The following is a 26,247-nucleotide window of genomic DNA, read 5'->3' on the forward strand; positions in this document are numbered from 1 at the left end:
TATATTTTCCTCTTTTTCGTAAATATTTTTGAAAAATGCGAAATAACAGAATGTTTAATTAAGCAACATGTTTAATTAAGCATTTAATAACATGGTTATGGAAAAAATTACACATACAGCTATTCATTAAATAATAAAACTGTGTTTATTTACCATACTACAAAAGGCGTTATTTTAACTTTTACCTGCTTTAAAAAGCTTCAACTAATTAGAGAAAGACGAAAAATACCAATCAAAAATTAAACATTAAATAAAGAAACAGAATCTTAACTTTCTTGTATATTAATAAGATATATTGTGTTTTTAGTGGTGTCCCTGGCCATAATAGTTTCACAATACAAAGAGCTTTCTTTATTTAATTATAAACCAGATGTTTTAATAAAAACCTGAAACAAACACAGTGTTGAAAAACATAAATAAAGAGCTACAATAATATAAATTGTTAATATTTATAATGGTTACACGGTAATTACACAAAGCAAAAACCTATTACCTCTAAAATTTTAGATTCAGAAGAACATAATTTGTACAAAGTATGATTGCAAGCTGTAGAAAGGAGATATTGAGTAGTTAACTACCATAAATACATCACATCGACTTCCTGAGCGATATATTAGCGTTATCTGTGAAATTCATTGTGTAACTATTTGAAAATGGGGGTGAGCCAAATTGGGCACATGGCCATATTGAGTACCATATTAAGTACGGGTATCCTACATTAACTTTACGAGATCATGTAAGAGGTAAAAGTAAAAGGATAGAAATCGATTATCTCCTTTCGATCATTCAAATTATTTTAATAATTATTCCGATGACACACGGTTACGATTTTTAATTAATGCAATTATCGCGGATCCGCGCGTCTCTCGTTCCGAGGGGGTGTAACGAGGGGAAAAATATGACGGCGCAGCGGACAAAAGCAACTCCACGTCGCCGCATCCGAATTTTTGCGTCGCCATGGACGGAGAGCTTCGCCGCATCGCCAGATCGCGACCTGAGAGCTCCGAAAGGGGATGATGGATAGTGTTTACCTGTAATGAGTAAATATCCTCGCCCGGCCTCTACCATCGCTCGTGGTGAAGGTTCGAGGGAGCGAGAGAGCGGTTCGTGCTCGCTAACAAGCGTCCTCGTTTGCATTCCTATTTCTATACCCTTTCGCAAAATCCTTCCTGCACACGCGCGCGCGCGCGCGCGTTACCGTGTCAGCACCGGCAAAGTTAGCAGTCATTGAATTCGCGTTCGCGTTGGAGGCGAGGAGGATGCGAGCGGAGGCGAGGAATACGCGACCCTCATGTTTTCCGAGCGGCAGGAAAGCAGCACGCATATGTGTGTACGTATGTATGTATGTATGTACGTAGGTGTAACAGCAACAGCGCGAATTGACGTTGAATAAGCGATGTGGTGCTCGTGCTTTACGAGATACGCTTTGCGATCTGATGATTAACCAAGAGTTTCTACGTACAACAGTTACGCGACGCAACGTCTATCCATATTCTCGGAGACCGTTGGCACAACGTATTTTTGAGAGATTATTTCTCGCTGATTACCTTTAGAAAGCAAATATCGTTTTATAAATAAATAAGTATTAGAAGAATGATCTACATAGTACAATTAAGTGCCCGAAATATGGAACACTCTTAACATTTTTTAAACACCAGAACAACCGGTATTAAATTTATGCAAACTTCAACCATTTTTTTTGTTCTTTTTATAGTTATTATTTTATAATTTTTTTAGTATTTAAATAATTACCGAGAATAAAAAGTCCGACAGAAATCATCCTAATGGCTTTCGCAATTTAATCTAGAGATCCGAAACTGGTTATTTTTACGAGTTTGGTTGCTCTTGTGTTAAGGCTACTCGATCCGTTCTCATGTTAAACCCAGGTAAAAACAAAATAAAAAAAAAAGTAACAAATTCGCTTTTATTTATTCATACTTCACTTTGTCACACGCCCGACTCGGTGCCTGCGCCGCGGCATATTAACGCGCCGGTTCTAAGTGACGCCTACGCGCGTAAACGCTTATTTCACGCATTTGTGTACACAACCGACAGGAGTAGGTTTACGTCGGAGATTATCTGCGAGCTTAACTACTGCTGTTTTCAGAGACAATAGAGGGAGAGATGTAGCCAGGACCGTGGCGGGCTTTATGAGCCTGATGCATCAGTAATACCGGTCGAAATTTGGCTGCTGATATTCCCATCTCCAGGCGATGTATGGTAATTATCGTATTGTGCAAATAATGCCGCGCCGTTATGTATTCAAATTGAAACATCGTCCGAATGTAATTAAAGCAGACCACTGCCGAGGAAACGGGCGGGCCCGGGCTGAGCTTTCGCGTGGCATCGTTACAGGTGCGCGTAAAGCCCCGAGATGGACAACGGCTGCTCCGTGCATACATCTCTCATCACGTCACGTTACACTGGCAATTGTTGGCCGACGTTTCGGTAATTGCGACGTCGATGGAACACCCTCGGCGATTTGCGCGGAAGAGGGCTGAGACAAGATCGAGGACGTGCGAGGCTGATATTATTTACGATTGCCAATTCATTTATGCTTCAAATGCATCCGCTTGATTAATTATTGATTCACATGAACTGGCCGCATATCGCCCCAGGCACAATATGTCATTCTCTGTGAGTGCAATATTAATATTATTTAGTTTCGCGCTTACGGCGATCACGCGTTAAAGCTTACTGCGTGATTACTGCTGAAAATATGTTAAGATATAATTATATATTAATTATGCATTAATTTTAAATTTTATTAAAATATTATTTTAATATAATAATAATAAATATTCTCTCTCACAATATCAATATAATTATTATATTAATGCAAAATTTGCTAAACAAAATCTGGCCTATTAAATTTAATAACGATTCATCATCTAATTAGCGCACACTTTTAATTAATTAACGAGGAACGATCAGGGGCGATATGCTTTGAATGAATTATTGCTTTCTGTGGTGCGTGCCGATTGTATCTGTTGCGTGATCAATTTCGGTATCTCGTGGTCTTTCAAAGAGAAAGAGAGAGAGAGAGAGAGAGAGAGAGAGAGAGAGAGAGAGAGAGAGAGAGAGAGAGAGCTCTTGTTATCCGTTGTCTGAAACTGTCACCAGACTGGACAAGCTCACATAATTATCGGCATCTCTAGACAATGGTGCTCGTTAGCCGCTGCGGAACTATTGCTCAAGACAGGTCCTCACTCGTTGAAGGCCACTAGCCTTTGGGGAAACCAGTATTACTTCCTTTCTGGACCCTGTCCAAGTTGTTCTGGTTGTTTAGTGGACGAGCGTCTCCTCGCTTGGCTTTCGTTCATCTCTTTATCCCTCTTTTTCATCTGTTCTCTTTTTTATGTTCGAAAAAATGACACCGTAATCGTTACGTAGATAATTGACAGAATAGTTAATGTTATATTAAATTTGTAATTTATTAGCTGTGTAAAAATTAACTGCTAATAAACCGCAACATTTTCAATTAACTAAGTAAAACAAAGTAACGAGTCACCTGCAAAGATCTTTTCATCCTCAACGATGCCCTTTGAAGAACTCGACCTTTCTAAATTATCGAGATTTCCTGTATAAAAATATTAAGATCGAGAGAATTTTCGTAAATAATTACGCGCGATGCTCGCACAATTATAGATTCTCTTTAAAAGAAATATTCTCAGCGTAAAGTACGCGTGGCGACGCGTAATCAAAAGAGACTACTAAAACTTTTTCTTTTGCTACACGGCTATAATACGCCGTGAAATTTGCGTCGCAACATTTATGAATTCCACTGACGAGCCGAGGCGATGTCGGGATATCCAACGCATTGTTGCGGCGACGAAGATAAAATAATATATGACGGAAGGCGGGAAGAACAACATTGCGAGGCCCAGAATTTAAGTGCGAGGATTTGTAACGTGGGAGAAAAAGCTGCCCGAGTGTGCCGGTGTACACGCCGTACGTTACTACTGTGAGCCACCGTTTCGCATCCATCTCGCTCTCAGCCGCAATATGGCCGCGAATTAATTGGTCTTGCCCCATGATTAGTAGGTCCCGCGGAATTACCGCGATGCCCCGCTGTGATTAATATCCTGGTGTTGCCAACTTTCGCGCGCGGAAGATTAATAACGGCGAAAACAGGCGAAGGGGAAGGAGGAAGAGGGTTTCCGAGCGGAACCGGCGACGGGCAGAGTCCTCCCCTTCCTCCTCTCCCTCTCTCTCTCTCTCTCTCTCTCCCTCGCTCGTACGGGGAGTTTTAATACAGCGGCGACGGTTTGTCACCGCAGAGTTTCGCCGTCCGAATCCGCTTCGTATTTCCTTGCCTCTCTATTGCGCTCGCAGCCGGCATCCGTCTGTGCCTGTCACGCGCAGGTGTATAATCCTTTTTCAAATAGCTCCGGTCGCGCGCGCTTCAAGTGGAATCGGCGATGTGTCTCGATCATGGGCGCGCGATGTCTTCCACACGCGACTCCGAAAGAGAAATCGAGACTCTGCCGTGGTTGTAACATTTTTTTTACATCTCGATCGGACGACTGACGCATTCCGTAGCTTTATGCAGAACGTAAGGAAGATATGATGTATTCAAGGAACGAACCTTGACATTATCTCCGTGAAATTAATACACGTGCGATCGTGGACTTCTAGGCGTTAAATATAGGAAAATCCTGTGTTAAACGCGAATGAAACGTGAAACGTGGAATAGGCGAAAAAAAAGTTAAGGTCGTATAAAATATCGCGCTATTTTACGGCTTGCTAGAAATTACATTCACGGCTTGCGACATTTCCAAGTTATTAAATATCGTCGTAATCTTTCATGATGGCTATTAGAAATATAAAGCTGAAGCTAAGTTAAATGGTTTTCTGAGTGTAAATTAAAGTCCGTTTGATTTTCGCGAGAGAAAGTGCAAATGGCAGAACTTTCGCACGCTTCACGAACTTTCACAGATTCTAAGAATATGCATTAAGAATATAAAATTATGTAAATACACATTTATAATCATAAAAAAAGACATTACCAGACTTTAAAGCCAACTTTATCCGAGTTTCGCGATATTTTGATAAAAAATAAAAATTATTTTACAAACTAATGCAATTTTTAATTAACGTGGATAGAGCAGTAATTTAACAATGGTAGCATTGTATTAATATATTATGCTCTCCTTACACAACCTTCAGCTTCTCTCCTTTTAAAGTTTGATGAATGTCGGAAAAAGCTCATTTTAAAGGTTGAAGCAGGTTGAAGCGTACAGTATCGATTCCCGATTGAATTTAAATATCCTTCGTTCATAGTTTATAATCGCAAAATTATCGGATATTAATTTAAATATGCAAATCACTTTTAACATTTTCTAGTCCTCTTATTTAATAGTAACTATATCAATAAATTGTCCCTCGATCAAATTGTGATCCATTTGTAAAACCTGTAAAATTGACTTCGTGTAATTACAACTTTTAAAGTTGTAAACACAGCTCTAACAAATGTAAAGTAAATATTGTAAAAACACGCCAAATACAAATAATATCCGCATGTCATCTCTCTATATGTAGCTCTCTATGTATCACTGTCTAAAAAATAAAAAAAAAAAAAAAAATCGAGAAAAAGCATCCTGGATTATTTTTCCTGTTAAACAACGTTGCAACGGTTGTAGTGGTTTTCGAATCGCCCACGGCGCAAAATTTACATTAAAATGTTCTTTAAAATTGAAGCTGCGAACGAGTTCTAAATTCACGTCGTCCAGCTCGTTCTGGTCAAACACGCAGATGAATGAATTCCACGTCGCGGGGGCCAACGCACAGCCGGTGTTCAGACACACGTAAATTATTTCGCGTCGTTAACGCAGCCGGTTCTCCCCAATGACGTTTCGTAGAAGTGCGGTCAACAGTGCAAGCGGTAGCATTTAATTAACGTATGTATTATACCGTTGGAGAGCGTAGCGACCGATGCGGTATCTGCAGACTAGAAACATAGCATTAATCATAAATATAGGGGAGGGGGAGGGGGATTCCAATGCGTATTCCGACACGCATCACACAGCAGCGGACTAACTCTGCAATGCGCGAAATTCATTCGCGTACTTAAATATGCATACGACTGGATTAATGCGAATTCCAACAGAAGTTTATAAATTGCATCGCATCGTGATACGTATGACGTATCGTCAATATATGTATGCATAATTCACGGTTGTATTGCTAATAAAGCTCTCATCGAAGCGCATTATAGCCGTGGAATTTGTATAAATAAATAAACAGTTATATACATTTTATAGCGACTTATTTTACATATGTGCAATATATATCTATAGGCGAGAGTTGTCTGAAAGCGTGCTGGCCATCTAAATTGCACTTCATCAATATTTTATATTTTTGTTTATAAGAAACATTTGGTCACAAAAATATGAAATAAATAGAATTAAACAATATAGACAAAAAGTTAACAAGGTAACATTTTGTGTGTGCTAAAAATACTTTAGGTACAACTGGTGTTAAATTTTGATTAATTTACATAGCTGATAATAATGTATTCATATGCAATTTTATATTAAATTTTTATATTTTCCAAAAAAATTATTTGTAGAATACTTTATATTCATTGAATATACATATTTGTAATTATTATAAACATTAATTTAATATTTTTATAAAATCTATCAAGTTTTCTAAATCACTATACCATTTAAAATTGGATTACAAGAAATAATAACGAATACCTAAAAAAAGTAATACTGTTTTTTTTTCAGATTAAATAAACATTGCCACTTTATTCGTGACGTGATTTATTATTACATAACCTATACACTGAATAAATTTAATGTGTCAATTATAAAATTTAAAAAAAATTTAGGTGTACCGTTAAAAATAGAACATAAAATAAGATGCATATTAGACATTTGATATTGTATGAGTTTCGAAAAGATAACAATGCCACTAGTACCACAAGTGCCATTAAATTCTGTTTATTTTAGTATCTTGGATATTAGAATTCGTTTAAATTAAAAAAAAAAATTGAGAACAGTGAGCTTTCGAACAAACAAAAAACTGGAAGACTCATTAAGTTTAGCAATAATGTTTTGTGAGATAAAATTAAAAGTAGTAAGTAACTTAAGTAAACCATTCAAAAGTTAGCAACAAAGCTTAAAACCTTATGGTCAACAGTGCAACGCTGTTTGAAACAATTAAACAAAAAAAGAGAAGAAATAAGTATCAAAAAATGACATTACTTACGAGCATTCCTAATGATTATATAACTTCAATATAATTTTAGGAAGCAATAATTTACTTAAAAAAATTGGGATTTATTATTAATGTAATATTAACGATAACATTTGCCTCTTATGAATCAACGTAGAAGTATCAATCTTCTTTTTGAAACATACTGTTTGTGTTTCAAAAATAATTAGACGAATGTCATTAAATCAATGTCGGCACATTAATTAATACCTCGATAGTGAGAAAAATAAATAACGTCAGTAACATCCGGTGGTGATAATCGATATTGATATCCAAGTATTGTACCGCGCAATCTGTTGCAGCAGGTCGACAGTTGGAATAAAAAAAAAATAAATTTAATTAAAGATAGCAACGCTTAAAATTTACTCACTTTACGATGCACGACACAAACATCAATGTCAGAAGATTTCAAAACTTGTACAATGGCATCGAAACTGTGGCATCGAATCGATAAATAATAGAATGGTAGGATTTCAAAATAGTTCTATTATACATGCAGTAGAATTTCAAGAATGTTGTAATTCCGATAGTACCATCTTTACAAAAAAGTCCATTATTATGCTAGTCTTATATATGTATATATATATGTATATATATGTATATATGTATGTATATGTGTATGCAAAACTGTAACAATTATATTCAACGATAAAATTGTTTTCTCTCGACATTAACTTGTGTTATTTTTGATAATCTATTGTGTATTTTTTAAAAATCACGTCTTATTTTGACATACTTGAAAACTATTCCTACGTAAGTAAATTTTGCGAGATATTTCTATACTAAGCAAATGTTAAAATATGGAAACGTCATTAAATACTGTCAGCCTTAAATAGAAAATATCAAATTAAGAATATTTAAGTTTCCATCAGACGTACTCGCATTACATATTCCACGTATATATGTATCTGTCTATTTGAGCGTCTATAGCGACACGAGTTGGCTTAATGCTAAGCATCAATGTATCACTGTCTCCAGAGGAAACCTGTTAATTATCGACGACGGCTCATTAATAGCGTCTGTACCATTTCTATTCGATATTCAGAAACGTCGATAGAGCATGCCTTTCGTCTGTATAATATGTGTGCTTGCGTACGTCTGATAAACGTGTTCAATGCAATTTCTTGTTCGATAAAAACGCAACGCCAAGAAAGCGTGGTCAACGACTACGGTATTTTTCGCTACATTTGCTTCGACCTTTTCGATAGCAAAGCTAGGCATTGTTCGATCAAATCTCTTTTTAGTCCCGCAGTTCGTATTCCCACTCGTGTTCTCATTCGCGGACGATATTATTTAGTTTTGATATCGTTTGTTATTACTTGTATAATTCTGATGGGGAAATACTTTGCGTATTGAGAAACGAGAGAGCGGCGCTCGCGGAAGAGATAGATCGATAGAACGAGAAGAGGCATTAGTTCTAAAGTTCAGGTGTCTCTCTCTCTCTCTCTCTCTCTCTCTCTCTCTCTCTCTCTCTCTCTCTCTCTCTCTCTCTCTCTCTTTTTCTCTGTTTAGTCCCCCGGGGAAGACCGGAAGATCAAAAGATTACAATATATCGATATCATCGTGGCGAGACAGGAGATACAGACTCAAAGGCACAGTCGCAGACACGTAATAAGACTCGTGACGATCCCAAGCCGAAGTAAAACTTACTTCTGGATACCTCTAGAAGAGGATTCGTGTTTCTCATGCAGCTTGATGGCGGCTTTTAGACGAATCGATCAGGGAATATGCGCTGCTACTTTTTGTTCTACCGTGAAACTTTTCATACCGCAAATACGTGTTCTGCTCAGCAATAAGAAATTCAAATTTGAGAAATCCGATTTCGTGATATTTTTGAACGTCATTTTTTTTTTGTAACGTAGCCCGACTCGCTGCACCACAAGCACACATTACATTTCTGCTCTACTTTTTGACAAATTCTGACGACACATGCGTAGCATATCTGAACAGTGCGTTCGTGCATAGAGCGAGACCGATTTTGCTGAGTCTGGTCGATGTCACCGGCGAATTTGCAAAGGTAGAAAACGACTCTGTCCTGCCTTTCTTTCCAGACCCATCTTCTTATCTATTTGCACGGGATAAAAGTTGTCTCATACGCTTACAAATTTAATAAGCAACTATAATTAAAAAGATCTGCATGCTTAATACGAATAATGCCTTTATTAATAAGTAAGTATATATATGTATGTAGAATATCAAATATATTCAATAATACAAATCTAAAATAAACGCAAATAGATGAATACGTTATAACAGTATATAAATATATTAATCTTTTATAGTACTTTAACATTATAAATAAATCATACACTGCTTATTGTTGGTATATAATATAGAACTCTATACCCGAGAAAAAATGGATATTAGTATGATCAGATGTAAAAATATACAATTAGATACGAAAAGATCTAATAATATGTTTTTTATATGATTATATAATAGCTCCATATAATAGGTATATGATGATATAAAATACATATATTATTAGATCTTTTCATATGTAATTATGTCTTTTTATGATTAAATATGATTATATCGCGCCAATTTTCGGATTTGAATATATATGATCACATATTATTAGATTTTTTCATATCTAATTATGCATATTTACATCTGATCATATTAATGTCCATTTTTTTCTCGGATAATATTAAAGTTTTAATTATAAATAAGGTTATCATATTTATATACAATACTTTCATAACATATCCATACGTTTGTGCACTTCTCTTAAATTGTGTTATTAATTATTTAGATTTTATACATAATACATCTATTTATTAATAAAAGCATTATTCATTAACCACATAAATCTTTAAAGTTACTTATTGTAATCTATAAGTCAACCTCAAACATGCAAATAGATAAGAAGTCGAGTTTAGAGAGAAGGAAGCGACAGGACAGAGTCGCTTTTAACTTTAGTAAAACTGCCATTTTTTATTATTACTTAAAAGATATTTTAAAAAATAATAAAAAACATCACAACTATAAATGCTATTTCAAGTAAAAAAATATACATATTTTAAATAGTACAAATTACATTAATAGCATTAATGAAATAAGTGAAACTTTTATATTATTATTAATAATTTAATCCATATTTCCAACTTACACTTTAAGAAATTTCCGGCTCGCGAATCAATGCTTGCGCGAGTATAATTACATTATTAATTCAAGTGGTAAGAGTAAAGGGTGGAGAGGGAATTACAAACACTAAATCCGGCCAACAAGCTGTGCGATCCTTTCGGCATCGACTTACCCCATTCGCTCTCGGTCTCTCGACGACCACGTGTAAACGCGAAACTATTTCGATAAAGACAAGCGTGCACGCTCGTACGATGCGCGCCGCGACAAGTTTTCGAACGAACGTTAACGAACTTACGAAATTACGCGGGCGGATCTGATGGTTGTATGTTAGAAGCATGTCATCGTTGCCGGTTACCACGGCCGCGAAACGTCGTCGTGCGCCGATGTATGGAAATTGTTCATGCTCGTTAAGCGCGTTGACTTATGAACGAAACTTAACGTCGTTGCGCAGGACGGAATTTCGAAACGAAATTACTTCCCCCGACTCGCCCATAGTCCGCGTTAAACTCGTACAACTGCGGCTCGAGACTCAAAAGCGTGCCGGGAACTTTCAACGAGATTTAGCGGAGTGCGTAAAATTTAAGCGAGTGCAGCCTCATTCCCCGTCGACATCGAGCCGTCTTATCGAAACTATTTTCTCGTTTTCTAGACGAGTTTCTACGAGATATTACGGTATATCCGCCGATGTTATATCCGCTTCGAAATGTCGATGCGATTAAAAAACTTCCGAAAGAAACTCCGGAGACAGAAACATTCTGCAAACACAAAAGGGAATTCATACAACATATATCCAGTACACAAACCCGGCGAGTTTAATTATTGGCAGTCGTAAAAGCCAGAGAGACATTCCAATTTGCGTTTCTCTCATCACAAATGTAAAAATTACTACAGCACGAAATTCGCCGATTATCGCTTGTGATCCCCGATTCTGAAAAAATTCCATACAGAGAAAACCGTACAGAAATACAAAAAAATTAATGTACCTAGGAACGTCATGGTACTTGAATGAAAGCCCTCGACCTCCGAAGTATCCACCATTTCGTGATTAATCTCCAAGCAATTACGAACAAGTGCGGCCTTATTCAGAGAATTGCTTGCTTTTTATTTATCTACATCGGGGCAATTCGTCCTTTTTATATTTCTTCTTTTATTCCCTTTTCCTTCTCCTCACCCTCTCGCGGTCCAATTTCATCGCAGTTGAATTATTCTCTCCGAATGCGACGATGAAAGGGGTGGCCAAATGCGCGATGGCCTCGTTTATTCCAGAGAATAAATAAAAAAGAAACGGAGTCGGCTGCATATTTGCCATATATGCTGGTCATCGTTCTTCTTCTTTTCCTTCTCTGTCAGATGAAATGGAGTCCATTTTTGTTGAGCAATTTTCTTTGAGATTGGCGTAGCGCGATACAAGGAGTGGCGGTGGACCACAATGAAAAAAAATTTCTCCATTTCATGGTTTATGATGTGTCGCTGCCCAGCGCGGAATGAACTCTACGTTCACGTGTGCGGAAAAAACCTTTTTCATCGCCATAAAAGTGGCAAATAACGTTTCCGACTTACGTCAATTTCTCTCGTTTGAAATTCCCAGCTTAACAAACATGCGGTATATAATGTTAATTATAATTAATGCAGTAGTCGATCAATTACAATTAATATATTGCTCAATTGTAATAATAAATATCGAAAAAGCACTTGTGTCATAAATAATAAAAATATTTTTGTATGTTTATATATATATATATATACACACACTGCGCGCAAATTAATATAAAGTTGTAAAATAAAATTGCATGCAGAATGTGATGTTCTTTCGCGCAACCAAATGAATGACGAACCCGAATAATAGCCAGACTGCATTTTAGTTTTGAGCAATGTACTTAAAACCTTTTGCGGATGAGAGCGAGAGAGAGAGAGAGAGAGAGGGGGGGGGAGGGAGAGTTTATGGTTTCAGTTGCGCAGGATGCACATTATAATCAAGCGCCTAGCGCTAATAGACGCCAAGAGTGCCTCGAGCGAGATGATTTGCAAATTGCTGTTCCTTGTCAGCGAATATCGCGATTTAATTTTCTCGCGAGCGTGCTTTATCTCCAGGCTTTATTGTCAGGAGAGATGCTCGGCCGCGTGCGTTGCTTGCACGACGTTACGGCAAACGGGAGGGGCGTTTCGTCCGTGATTTTTCCGCGAGGCTGCTTCATAAAATCGTCGACGGAGCGATCGGTCAAAGGGGAACAAACGAGCGCAGAGTACACAGCGCACGCTGCTGGAATACAGAATAAAAATACGGTGGTCCTTTGAATCGCGCCATCGCTTGATAATCGGGGGGAAAAGGTCAATGGCACTCGTTATCAGATAACCGAAACTCCTCTCGATGTCCTCTTCAATGACAACCAGGAAATACGAGAGTTCGTGTTGCCATGAGCCGTGATTTAAAAATCTGATCTCTCTTCGAGAGAGAGAGAGAGAGAGAGAGGGGGGGGAGGGAGAGAACGACCGATTTCTCGCTTTCATTTCATTGTGTTGAGAGCGAATTCCAGCGAAGTTGCGCGTCTCGATTAAGCGAAACGATCGCTCCGCTTGCGTATCGCTGATGAGTTCCAATAAAAATCAGCCGGCAAAAGTAAGGGCGATAGTGTATGAGTTGCGCGTAACAGCATCAAGAGCTGCGAAAAATAGAATACGAAATGAAAGCAACCCCTCTCGCCGCTGGCAGAGTTATTAGTCCAGTTACTCAAATTCCTATCGATACTGATTAGTTTAAGTTGCTAGTTGAGAAATTCTTCAAATTCCTCCGTATTATAATGTTCCTTGTATTACGGAAATATTTTATTTTTTCGGTTCACATGTACACACACGCGCACTATAAACAAATATAATTAGAGATTAATCGTATCGCAAAAAGCAATTTGATATTAGGAAATACAGAATAACATTTTTTGTATATACTGATGATATTTCACTTGCGATAATCAATCAAATGTTATTAAGCGGATGGAAGGATCTATCGGAAGCACTTTGCATCATCGGTCAATCGCTCCGCAAAAGCTAATTTGATTGCACGGTGCATCTTCGCTGCACTTCCGTAATGCTTCTATGTAGAATGCTGCAAATCTACTTAGAAGAATTTTAAATAAGCGTTATTTGAGGATTCTCGAGTTCTCATCTTGTAGCGAAAATTTCCAGGGAAACTTAATTATGAACAGATTTTATGCTGTGTATAAAAAAAGATTTTTCGTCGATATTCTGCGACGATTTTGTTAAAACTTTTCTTTCAACTTTCCTTCCAACGTTAAATATGTGATGCATGTATGCAAACAGTTTTTAGCATCCACTATAACTTGATACGCTATAGGGAGGAGGAGAGAGAGAGAGAGAGAGAGAAAGAAAGAGAGAAAAAAGGAAGGAGAGGAAGAAAAAGAGACAGAAGTAGGTCTCGTAGTTTTTAACGAGATTGGTGTTTCACGACGTAGAAAAGTTTATCTACTCCCCCCCCCCTCCCTCTTCACATGCGTGTTATAATATGTAATATCTTTCACAACGTTCATCGGCAGACGGACAAAAATTTGGCATAAAATGCGATTGTAACTGCGTGCCATTCGTGCCCAATACCAAACGAAATTAAGCAGAAAATTTTTAATATTTCGCAATCGCGTGCATGGTCATGCATTTTTTAAAACAATTTCACGTTGTTATGTATATTATATTATATGTATGTTCAAATTTGTCCGGTGATATACATGTCGAGAGCCAGCCGCTAATTAATATATGATCCGCTCACATAAATTCCGCAGCGCCAAATTCAAAATTATCAATTTTGCTAAAGGAAACTCGTGTACTAATTAAACGTAAACTCTATTGACCCAATTAGAATGTAACATTCGCAACGCGTTACGTTGTTTTGAGGTCGCGTCTCGTTACATGGAGCATCATTGATGACGGGATTAAAGCGAATTCCATATTCGGGACAATTAGCCGCATAATCGTGTTTCCTCCCTGAACGTCGCCGCTTGTATTGCTCGATCCGAAATTAATTAATCTGCGCCCTTTGACGATGATCGTATACTGCTGCGTTTTGACACGCAAGTTAACGTATCCGGGAACATTTTACCGGCTCTCGATGAGCTTCTAAAGTCAAATGCAGCACTCTCAACGGATTTATATCTCTATAACATGACAATCTCTTGTACAACGTATTATACTAAGTATTCAAAGCAAAGAACAATGGATATAACGTTAATGTTTCCCGTGATACGAGAAAAACGAGAAGAAAGCAGTGCACAAAAGAGCGGTCTTAATTATCATAATTAATATTAATATTATATCGTAATTAAACCGTCATCCGCCATTTGTTACAATTTGCAGTTTGTAAATTCACAAAAGAGAACTTCCCTATTACGCTCATCGTATCTCAATTAATGCGTTAGACATTCTTCTTGATTATTCCTGATCGAGTCTTTCCCTTTTGTATGCTTCCCATCATGCACGAGTACACGTATATATACACGCTGATACATCGCGGTGGTATCCTGTAATTAGAGCGACACGTGCTCAAAGACTTCGCTTCGGCTTCATTGATGAAGTCCGTCGAGTGTTCGTCGCTTTCCGTTTGATCAGCAAAGTACGTGAGCCATGACCAGGGATACGAGAGTGCGATCATTCTACCAACCACTACAGGAAATGTAATACAGCTATTGCTCGCGAGCACGATGTATATCGTGTGTTAAAAAAATATATAAATACAATTAGTTATTCGAATTTTTTAACTTTACTTTTCATCCTTAACTCGATAAAGTTTCATACTTTTATTGGTTTATTCTTTTGTACTCCATGCACTTTATTAACGGTACGATATATTGCATTAAAAATTTTTGTTCTACAACATGCGAACGGTACATGATCAATCAAATTAAAAAAAAAAAAAAAACTTCATAGGTATCTCGCGTTCCTGCTACATTTTAAATAATAGAAAATTAACGCACTGCAATATATTCTGTTATGAAACACGATATTCCCCGGTAAAATATTTCACAAGTTACACGAAATGTCTAAAATTCTACAACGTGAAACAAAATGATATCCTACGTGGTTGTAAAATTCGCTCTTATCAGAAGATTCAGGAAATACGATCACGAGCGTAACCATCGTAGTTCCGGAAACTTCCGCTGCCCCCGATTGAGTTGTAAAATCCGCCGCGATAAAATTGTCCATTTTGTCGGAAAATATCGTTCCCCTTCTCTCGCAGCTACCACCTTCCCGGCCCTTTTTTTTATCGCTGAGGAAAATAATTTTTCGTTCCTTCGTAAAAAGGAAAAGTCAGCTGTTACAATTGGCGAACATTGTCCAAGTTTTTGCACGAGTTTCGTTCATACCATAGACGGGATACTTGCGCGCGTATCGTTCGCAAAATGAAGAAAACCGTTAATCAGAAGGTCGTTAAAAGTTCGACGAGAGAGTTACGTGCTCACCCTTAATAAGGCGCTACTTGCGATGTCTGGCATCGTGATTGGCCGGCAACTGCTGGTGGAAATAATATCAGCGAGATTTCTCGTGTAATTCTCTTCCTTTCTTATCTGTGAGAAATTCGATACCGTTCGAGAGTGGATGTAAACGATCGTTTCAGAGTTTATTACGCGACCGACACTCGGTATATGATATTAAATCAATGATATATTGCATTAAAAATGTGTCATCGAGATAATGGATTCTCTATTGGCACGTTGAAATTTCATGAATTTGTCTGATCAAAAATTAATTCACATGCGGCTCGTATGCAATGTCATGTTTTGGTTTTAACACAGAATGGCAAGAGAATATTTAGATTTAGAAATTATTTTACCCTTCTATGAATATATATATATATAACATATGTATCGTCTCGTTTAACATTGTTGCCGAATGTCATAAACCGCGTAACTCGTGAAAGTATTCTAAGAGTACGGCCGTGGAAAACTTTCCTTCCTGCTCGCGATATTTCTTCGCGAAATAAAGGAAATTTGTAATAAGAGGGGTCGTTAAAACTTCAACGAGACTCTTCTTACACTCTTGTAACGAGTCGTGAAACTTAGTATCATAACATTTAGTTGGAGTATCGCAATTGAAGTAACCACGATCTGTATATTAAGAACCCTCTATACAATTCTCCGGAAGTGGCTCATCTCCGTAGAAAACTACGATGGTACTACGGCATACATTTTTTTTTATTGTTGTATCGTTACATAAAGTATGAAAATCTGGAAAAGAAAATATTCTTTATATAGTTCAAGAATCAATCGCAAGAAGGAAGAAAAATATTATTTCCTTCCGTTATACTTTAATGAGAACGTTTATAAAAGGATTAAGCCTTTTATAAACTATTAAAAAAAAACTTGTCTATAAGAAATTAAAAATTCACGAAGCATCTCATTCACTGTAGAAAATGCAGAAAGGCAAAATCCATGTAAAGAGTCTTATTTTCATCGTACAAAAGGGCACAATGGTTTGAGAGGAAAATTGACTGTAAGTATCATCGATGCGCATTAAATATTCTGCGACGAGCCGAGATTCGTTCGGTCCATGATCTATGTGACACCTACATCGATGGCATCCAATAGCATCTGTTTTCACCGTAAAGACAGGTAGGATGCATCTAGCTTACAGCATACGTTTTGCTACGATGTATGTTGAATAATGGAAGAGTGTCTAGGGGTTGTACCAGCAGCGAAGAACCGGGGGTTGAAGTCGAAGAGACGGATGAGAAGAGATGGAGGAATATTGAACCGAACGAATTTTACTATTTATTTATGTCAGCGTTTCGAGCAGGCGCAAGATTATTATTATATAGAATTTTGTGACAAATCCCCGCACAAAAATATATTTTTTTTCCAAATTCTCTCAACTATAGGCTAATTGGAAAAAGTTGACCTATGTACATAAAAATATGAAAATATGTTGTAACTCTTAGAATATTACATGAGCGATATTAAACTTATTTTCGATATTATTTTCATGTGTACAATCTTCACTTTTTTAAAGAGAATCATCGTCCTTAATATGAGAAATAAACAGTTTTATGTTTTCGCTATTTATATAATGTTATTTTCTTACTAATCTTACTTCTATCTTCAATTCTTTGATGATTCCTGTCGCTAATCAACCGGAAATTTGTTTGAGAGATGAAATTTGTCGTCTAAACAGAGGACTTGATGAATACGGATATGCATGTATATATACACACATACACATTAAATGGTACCCCATAAATCGCTCATTTACCTTGCAAATCGTGTTATTAACGCGATCACCAGTTTGTCGCCGCGGGCTGATCAGTTGCAATCTGTTCGAAGTGAAACCGTTGCATTTTTAATTACTTCTGCCGAATCATTAGAAAACGTGAGATTGCAAATAATACAATGTAGCCCTGTTAGCAGACAGGTCAAACAACAGGTGCACCAAATTAACGACGTATAATTATATTGTATATTGCCAATAAGAGGGGGGGAGGGAGAGAGATTGCGCGGCATTATTTACGTACGTAACGAATTGTAAATACAGCAAAGTCATGGAATATTTTCATGGAGGTTGATGTCCAATCAGCGATATCTGAAGTCGCGAATTTATCGCAAAATTATACAAACTACCACTTTTTATGCTAGATATTAAACTGAATAAAACGATAAATACGTCGTAACGTTTCAGTATATTGAAAAATAATATTAATTATAATGTTCCTTTTCCTGTACGAAACAAAACTATATAGTGCTTCCAATAAAACTATATAATAATAAATTTTCTGACACTGTTTATTTCCAGATAAATTTCGATCATTAATTTAATATAACATTCGGCATTAGTTTCAACGCGTAAAGAAATATTAATAAATGTCTGTAATAATTCCTCAAAGCTTGAAATCTGTATGTGCGTGAATTGTAAACAATTAAATTATATTCGTATTGAATTCGTATTGAATATCGATGGATGTAATGTTTATTTAATTCACGATGTACACGTGTCGATTCGTTAAGAAATATGTTATTCCTTATTAGATTATTTTTACAACTTTTTAATATAACGGCGAAAATATTTTATTATAATGTAAAAATTAGTAAGTTGTAAAAATAATCAAAAATATCAACATTAATACTGGGATAAACTTACATCGCAGTGATATATATGTACATATATACATACGTAATAATATTTCCTGACGCGTTTTAATAATATAACAGCATTTTTCACTTTAGATGATCTATTATTCGTGTCAGATTTCAGAATTTAATTCTTTTTTATATGTGTATTTATATTACGTGTATTTTTATTTTATATATATATATATATATATATATATATATATATATATATATATATATTTTATGAATACTTCTGTTTCTAATCTGTCAAACTTTCTGGCACTAGATGGCACATAAAATTATGAACAAAATTCTGTTCTAAATTTTGGCTAATTTCTATGTAAATTATAAATATTCCAAAGTAAGTTCAAATTTATAATCTACAAACTACTTATATTATATAAATTTTGCAGTCTATGACCAACAGAAATATAAATTCGGGCATAATTTTACTTCACGCAATAAAACATCTGTATTAAATGCGCCAAATGCGCTTTTACTTCGTTTGCGCGTCGTAATTTTCTGAATCAAAAGTTTGCGGAGTTGGTGCAGAGAAAGAGTCACCGGCACTGAATTAACTCGCCAGGTTGGAAACACGTTCTTTTTCAAGCATTATTGGTGTATAACGATACATCTGCGTGGAGAGATATGGAAAAATAATTTGCGCAAAAAAGAAAGAGATGAAGAAATGGAAAGGATACTGTAAGCAATTAGATGTATACGTCGATGGCAATCAGAGAATTACATTAATTCAAAGGATCATACATCTTGTATAGAACTTGTACATCGTATATAGAAAAGAGATTATGGACGACGATTTATTAATGTGTTGCGTAAGACACTAATACTTCTATTACGAAGTGTGAAGAAAGTACGAGTATAAAATTAAATACAAGTTACTTCATTCACTCGTATCGTCAATATAAAACTGTGATTTCGACGACGGAAGGAAATCTTCTGTTTTGCAGTAAACATATCTAGTGCAATGTGTCGAGAACTGTGCATATCTCACGAAAGGCTCTTATCTCTCTCGTTCTCTTTTCGAAAATCTCCATTTCTGCTGGCTTTTACGAGGCATTCGCAGTTCCTTGAAGCGTAACCACGGCTACTATCGTTTTACCTGCACGTGACGTGCACGCCTCGTAAAACTTAATCGGGCAAAAGCGAGCGAGCGAGCGAGCGAGCGAGCGAGCGTCTTCTCGCCAGAATTCAACAAGGGCAATTTAACGCACCCGTACACGGCCGTGCATAGCGTTGTTACACTCTCCCCCCCCCCCCCCCCCCCCCCGCGTCGAAAAACTTCCGCGTATGTCCGCCGCCCGTCCTCTCATAGAGGCCAGGTCTATAATTACCGCTGCGTTCGCGGCTAAGTAACGTACTTGTTATGGACCCGGCCGGTCGCGTAAAGTTCCAAGTTTTACGGCAGACGGGTCTAATCTCGCTGGCGCTCGTAATTGAACACGAAAATACTCATGCCCATGTCGAGAATAATACGCGAATCGCGTAATCTCGTGCACGGACGATCCCTTGCGATTCTCTAACGAGCGTAAGTCAAATGTCAAATATTCGGAGGGTACAAAGCTTGAAATAGCGTGTCGCCGAGAAATTTTTCTAATTTAAAACGCGAGGCTGGCACGCGATTTCGTTCAATTAATTCACTTTCCAACCTCTAATTTCGTAATTACCGAGAGTGCTCTAATAGTCATTACCTCACATTATTTGTGAGCCACGAGAGTTTCGCATTCCCCCTCCTCCCCCCCGTTAAAATTATTCTTTCGCTTCCCAGGGAGTTCTCGAGTAGTCCGGACACAATGGGAAGAGGCTAATTAACGCTTCTTAAACTTACAATAGGCTGAATTAAGTTGTTATTAACGGTAAGTGACTCTTCGATCGGCGAGTATACTGCTAATTGCTTATTGCGTAAATAGGAATGATAATAGGAATAATGAAGACAAAGATCGGATATGCCCAGACAGATATCCATTTCTGAGAACCCGTTCATCTACCCGAAATAACATTCAGGAGTTCGCAAACGACGTCTAACGAGAAACCTGAACATGAATATTCCAAGTGGACCGAGCGGGAATCGCAACCTGCTTCTGGTTCCGTGGCGCGTCTCGTAATGGCGTTCCCATTTCTCTCTCCTGCTCCCCAAACCTGAGATTTCGACCAATTTTCACCTCCGATTTAACGGGACGACTAACAAAGCCGTGTAAACTAAAAAGAAAACCTAAAAAGGAAAAAAATGATATAAAGACGAAGTCATCAGATCGTCGAGAAATTTCTTTTCTCGCGATTTTCGTCGCCCCATTGACCCTTTAACGGATAAATCTGGGTAGGTAAATTTCCTTTGCAAGAACACGGGCTAATGCCGACCCGCACAAAACGGCTCTCCGTAGAGCGTGAGATTAAAGAAAAGATTCCACACACACATAGACACACACACGCACACATGCACACACACACACACCGGAAGGTGGACACCGGATCTATTTGCGGATACGGAGCCGTCCTTATCGCGTCCGTCCGTCGTGCCGTTTCACGAGCGATACGAAACGAGCATTTGCCGGCCATTCCGACAGGACCATTATGACCAACGGAGTGTCACGGACGCGTTTATTCCCTTTCCCCTTTCTTTTCCATCTTTTTCGCTCTTTCTTTTCCTTTTCCCTTTTTTTTCCCGCCGCCGCGCGGAGATGACCTACTTCACGATGTGTCGCGCGAACGAAACCATCGCGAAATGAGGGAGAAACGGCACGGTAGAATTCCAGGACACGGGGAAGAAACGTGTATCGAAAGAGGAGGGGGAAAAAGGGGGGGGCGATCATTATATGAAAATATTGCGAGGCGCGTGACGAAACGTCGAGCGAAGTGCAATACTACCGCGTATCACGAAACACTGGCGTCTACCTCACTTCGTAATCGCACGACGCAGACGTCACTATGCAAATTCGTTAAGTCTCTCGCGATAATTATATTGGAAAAGGCTACACATATGCCCTAGATTCCATTTCCCTTCCTTTCTTTTCGCGTACGTTGAGGGTGAAAAAGTTATTAATTTAACTGAATTTTTCAACTCGCTTAAATTCCTTGAGTATTCACGCATTTAACTGAAATATATAAAATACTTGCACTTCAGTTCAAGTATTTATATATTTAATAGAGGTACGTGAATACTTGAACCGTAGAATTTTCAACAGAGTTGAAAAATTCAGTCGAATTAATAACAGCTTTTTTTTCCCCTCGCAGCGCAAGGTAGATTGCATCTTACTGCTGCTCGCGCGGCGTTAACAGAGTGTGTTAATGAGAAATAAATATTTGGCAAACAGCTATGCGTCACGTTTCGTCGTGCGGGTCATCGGGATCCACGAACCATCGATCATCCCCCGCGGCTCGTCGCTCACGGCGTTTTCGTCGGCGTGGCCGCGCTTCTCGTGTGTGTGCATATACATATATCAGCCGCGTTAATTTTATTATGGAAATTCACGCGCGGTTTTCCCGCGTGTACGGCTCTCCGCATTTAGATTGTCGCATGTAAAGCAGCGTTAAAAGAATCACCCTGTATTCATCCGCCTCTTCCCGCGCGTGTAGCCGCGGGGGAGAAGAAAGGAGGGGGGGGGGCGCGCGGCGCACGAGACGAGCGTATCCACTTCCTCCTACACGTACTTTGCGCGCTATATGATTACCATCGCACCATCGCTGGTAATGTCGCTGCTGCCCTTGTTATTTCTCGCTGCTCGCGGGATTAACCATGATCGATCGGCGGAGCCGACGAACGAGAGATCGCCACTTCGGCGATAATTATGTACACAGCGCGACGTGCTGTAATTGGTTGATGGTGTAATCGCGGATAATGGCGAGATCGGAGCGCGAACGTTATAAAATTAATCTCCCAGCGTCAACAATCGCGACATAGATTGCCACGGCTTTCATTGATTTTAAATTGGGAGCGTAGACAATTTCGAAAAAAGAGATAGGGGGATCGCGTGGTGTAATAAGAGAGAGTTCGCTTACGACCCGTGAACTAGAGACGGCGTGTCGCATAGCGAAACGGCATCAAACCGCAGACTAGAAAGAATACCGCGAATAAAACTGTAAATATAAGACGGAAAAACATTTTCCCCGCAAAAAACCATTAATATTCATTAACGTATCAAGAGAAATTTTCCGTGGGCTTGATATAAATTTGATCGAAAGCAAACTAACTGGGTCTGTTTATATTTTCCTAGAGCTTCGCTCGGAAGGTACATGTATAAAAGTACCGATTTGCATTCTGTCGCGACACTGGGAGTTGCAGCGAGAGAATATACAAGTAACGTAATGCGAGAGAACGTTTCCTTTGGTATTTTTCTTAGTATAATTCCGTAAATATCAAGGCGATCGTACGGGACAACGCGGAACACCATGTCGCGGATCACCGTTGCTTTCATACGTGCAGCTGTGGGACATGCATAGCGAGACGCATAGCGAGACGTCCTAATTTTGACAAGACCAGTACCAACACGAGCGTGTAGCACAATGCACGTTCGCCAGATCAAATAACGAGAAGGCAGGAACAGCCCAGCCGTTTCTTCCACCGTGTCCCTCCCTGCCACACTCCCAGTGTTTCGCTCATAGAAAGACACGTCTTACGCATCGCAAAGTCCTTTTTATTCACCATACGTATCTCGTTTCTATCCCACTGGCGTTCTTCTCGCTGTCTTATCGCGTCTTCCCGCACCATTCCCCTCCCTCTCTTTCTTCATGCACGAATAATAACCACCCTTCCCCTCGTCTTCCACGGGTCTTTCAACCTAGGCACCTTTTCTCTTTCTCCTTTCTCTACCTATCTACCCAGCTCTTCCTTTATCTCTCTCTCTCTATGTGTATCCACTTTGTTCCTACTCCCTCTGGCCACCCGCAATTCCGTCAACAAGTGCGTCGGGCGTGTCGTCGGGCGTATGCAAGATCGTATGCGTCCTTGACTGCGCACGGACTATTGTCTGTTCTCCCGCCTTAATTGGACATTTCGTAAAGTAAATTTCCCGACCTGGCGGCAGATAATGCTAATTAGCCGGAGTCTGGGTTAATTCTGCGGGTCTGAAACTGTTTGAAGCCGTCCCCACTCCCCCCCAGCCCCCTCGCCGTAGTTTTCAGCAATTTACTTCGGGAACTTTGCAGAAATCTTTCACCGCATTGCTAATATCGGTAGACGCGATTAATTTTCGCATAAAAGATCAATAACGAGTTTCGCTACGCGTCGTTACACATCGCATTTCCCGTAGCGCAATTATTAACTTATTATCATTGTATCTAAAGATTGTTACTTTATCGACACATCGATTTCTGCGAAGCAATTTTAATTATTTCCAACTAGCATTACACTTTTACAATTCAATAATTTTCATCGAAATTGGTGATCGAAAAGGATTTCTGTAATATTTATTCTACCCGGGGTTCATTAATAGTTTCACATTCGACTGGATTTCATCTGGGTTTCCCCCTCGGAATCAAGAACAAAGCGAATAATTTCGCAAGCCAACTCAAGTGGTTCGCGCGTACTCCATCACGCGTAGAAAACACGATCCCTCGCGAGAGGGAACAAAAGAGCCTGGCCACCCTTCCCGCAGTCATTCTTAACTCGTACCTTGACGGGAGCTCTGACAGCCAGCGGGGGTCGCAACACTTTATTCTTCAGCTGGTATCTCGATTCGTCTGCTCTGTGAATCCCTGCGATCGAACCGACCAATCCGGCAACCCCCCCTCCCCTCTGCCCCTCAACCACTCTCTGGCCACCCAAGCAAAGCTACGGGATACGGATCCTTGCGATACGAGATATCCCTGTCAGGTTGGCCGGCCTCCCGCCACCCCTCCGTTACCCCTGGCTCGAGTCTGACCCCTGTCTCACCCCCGTCTCTCCACGTCTACCGTCCATCGCGTCTCAGGAGGATTTCACGATACCCGCTCGACGTGGCCCATCGATTTGAAAGTGTCTTCGAATCCTGAAATCGGGACGCGCGCAGAGTGGCGAGGCGAGGGAGTGTTTGAGACAGGATTCAGGAAATCGCACTAAATCCAATTACCTCCCGAGACTCCTGGAAGTGATGTATACGAGACATTTCGCAGGAAGTGCAGGGAAGGCGGGAAAAAAAAGTAAGTTCGGAGCCTGTACCGATTCCTGTCGGAATTACGGGCTTTGCGGTATTTCAAGCGCCGAGCGCTGGATATCGGAGGGACTAGACGCGGGAAACTATGAAGAGAGAACCCCTCCCGGACGTCGCGACCGTGTCGTTGACGTGGAGGCGTCTTGGCGGAGATTGCAGGAATGCGTTTTGAGAGCGCGGATTGTCACCGATGCGAGAGCGAGCATCGAGAACCTGCGGCGAGACGGAATAGCGAAACGCGATTATAAACTTAATGCGATTAAACGCAGTAAAGGAGAACGTGCGCGCGTCAAGTTGAGCAAGGCGTTGAGCAGACATTTATTAACGCGACAGACGGTCCCGCGTTTACGAGAATTAACCAGTGTTGCGATTTTAAATGCAACTGATGATACGTTGTAAAAACTGATGGTGTATGTCTTACAATATAACATTGCGCACAAGTACACACGTGTGTCGGGTGTTGCGAGATTATTTAAAAGAATAAAATCTCTTTACCTGTTCTACTCCATCATTATCCTAGTGATATACAGAGAAATCAATATAAGAATCAAGAATAAAAGGTATCTTAAAATTTTTGCGTTTATTTTCAACTGACACTCAGTAATATTTTCACATAATATTAATTACACTTATATTGGTTATTTAATCAAAGAAAAATACAAAATAAAAGATAAAAATGTATCGCGTTTTATTTTAATTAATATAGTTATTTATTCATTTCCAATAAAGTTCAAATCCTGTGATTTGAGAAATCCACATACCTTATTAAAAGTTAATAAATCATAATTAATGAAATTCTCTTTTAAGCGCGTCGCGCTTCAATTTCTCATAAAACAATTTATTCTGAATACCATGACCTATATATATGATAATATTAGCTGGTAAAATTATGAAAAACTTATATAATTAAATTACTCTAATTATGCTATTATGATAAATAAGGTCTTTTAAATATGTTAGCTTGAACAAATAACATTTATATTATAATATGTATTAACGTAAGATATTATTAATTTTCTGACTTAAAAAAAAATCCCCGTTGAAGCCTTCCTCCTTTGCAGAGGCCGGTTTAAATGTATTAAAATATATTAACCTAGAAAATGCATAAACAATAGGTAGTTAACGACGTACGATAAAGGAAAGATATTAAGCGCCAAGGAAAAGAATATATACACTTTCTTGTAAGATGAAGTTACGAGGATGCACATTTTTTGCCGGCATCCGCTCTTATTTTCAACGATCTCGACATGAGCCTTTAGCAGAAACTAGATGTAAATTTTACTTTGTGACGTATTCTTCCCCGTCTTAAAATTGATTAAAGTTCATTTCACTCTACACCGCTCATTTCCTCCGCGTAGTTACGCTTATGAACGAAATAAAAGCAGCTCTTCCTCAATTTGCTCCAGGAATAATCTCGGATCATGATTAAACGACGAAGCAGATGCGTTTAAGTGATCGACGAGCCAAACGGCGACTAATTTCCCATAATAGTCAGGGTAATTGCAATTTCAGCCTCTTCCGATATAACCCTTTGTAATCGATATCACGACGTCGAGGCGACTAGCCTTTTGTTTGAAACAAACATCAAACAAATTTTGCGAAACGCGAGGGGAAAACATCGATAATCGAGTTGTCGCCGACTTTAACCTTCGATAAACGAAGGTGGGATCTCAATAGCTGATACACAGAGT

General features: G+C 38.7%; 1 protein-coding gene and 1 long non-coding RNA gene across 5 annotated transcripts in view; one reads left to right on the forward strand and one right to left on the reverse strand.

Annotated features, from left to right (window-relative positions):
• Positions 1-26,247, reverse strand: part of LOC105839349 (putative polypeptide N-acetylgalactosaminyltransferase 9) — a 217,757-nt gene that overhangs the window by 36,413 nt on the left and 155,097 nt on the right. The window lies entirely within an intron of this gene.
• On the forward strand, positions 76-6,941 carry LOC118647908. Of its 2 annotated transcripts, none has more exons than XR_004965052.1 (2): positions 76-2,220; positions 2,296-6,941. It is a non-coding gene; the product is annotated as an uncharacterized LOC118647908 (long non-coding RNA). The 2 variants fall into 2 exon arrangements; XR_004965053.1 differs by having other exon boundaries at positions 2,299-6,941.

The sequence above is a fragment of the Monomorium pharaonis genome, chromosome 11 (genome assembly GCF_013373865.1).
Source record: "Monomorium pharaonis isolate MP-MQ-018 chromosome 11, ASM1337386v2, whole genome shotgun sequence".
In the NCBI taxonomy this organism is placed as follows: Eukaryota; Metazoa; Arthropoda; class Insecta; order Hymenoptera; family Formicidae; genus Monomorium; species Monomorium pharaonis.